This window comes from Papilio xuthus, unplaced genomic scaffold (genome assembly GCF_000836235.2).
Source record: "Papilio xuthus unplaced genomic scaffold, Pxut_1.1 DF825990.1, whole genome shotgun sequence".
In the NCBI taxonomy this organism is placed as follows: domain Eukaryota; kingdom Metazoa; phylum Arthropoda; class Insecta; order Lepidoptera; family Papilionidae; genus Papilio; species Papilio xuthus.
In genome coordinates, this window is record NW_013532659.1 from 1 (window position 1) to 881 (window position 881).

General features: G+C 43.1%; 1 long non-coding RNA gene across 1 annotated transcript; it reads right to left on the reverse strand.

Moving 5' to 3' along the window:
- Nucleotides 1-311: 311 nt before the first annotated feature.
- On the reverse strand, nucleotides 312-881 carry LOC106123700 (uncharacterized). Its single transcript, XR_001228174.1, has 2 exons — nucleotides 811-881; nucleotides 312-503 (listed from the first exon to the last, which is right to left on the reverse strand). It is a non-coding gene; the product is annotated as an uncharacterized LOC106123700 (long non-coding RNA).

Consider the following 881-nt stretch of genomic DNA (forward strand, 5'->3'; position numbering starts at 1 on the left):
CTCTGGCGAGAAAACGCGGGAGCCAATCCCAGTTCGAGATTTAGCTCCCAGGCTTTTGCGCCACAAGTAGCCTGTGTGTTCTTCCAGACTGTTTTATATGTATGACACATGTCATCAAAATCCGTTTAGCCGTTACTTACTTACTTTTACTGCTATCTATTACACGGTTACCAACGTTGCTAATGTAAAGAACGTCTGCAGAAGATCGAGAAAAACCAAGGTATACTAGAATTCTACTCCGTTTTATTACTGACGTGCTTTAAAAAGTGTTATATTCAATCACTAAATGATAAATAAATAATATAAGAAAGTAATTATCAAAAATCGGTTTAATGAGCATGATTTTGACAATGTATCGTCAGTTGAAGCGTTGGAGGCGGAGTGGCGCGGGTGGCATCTCACAGACGCGACTGGATCCAGGGCGTGAAGGAAGTGACGCGCGCGTAACCGCCCGGGAAGCCCACACGGCAGCCCATCGCTGAGTGGAACGAAACCACGCCGATCTGTAACACGACACGATACGTTGCTTGACCTTGGCTTCACAATTAAGGGGATATGAAGAGAAATTGCGGCAGAGTTATAGAAAAGAGAAATATCCTTTTCCGTACTTCTGTCTTTTTAGCGTATCTTCAACTTTTTTTTTTTTTACTTGTGGCTTTAGCGACATCTAGTGTTTGGTTTTTCACTTGTTACCTTGTAATAAAAAAAAAAACATGCATATAAACAATAATAAAATGAAGTTATCGGGACAAAAGCTCTAGACATTTGTCTCAAATATGTAGGTTATTAAGAGAATAATATTTGACGCACCAGCACACGCTGGCCGCCGAAGTTGAGCGCGAGCGGACCGCCGGAGTCCCCGCCGCAGGGGCCCACGTTGC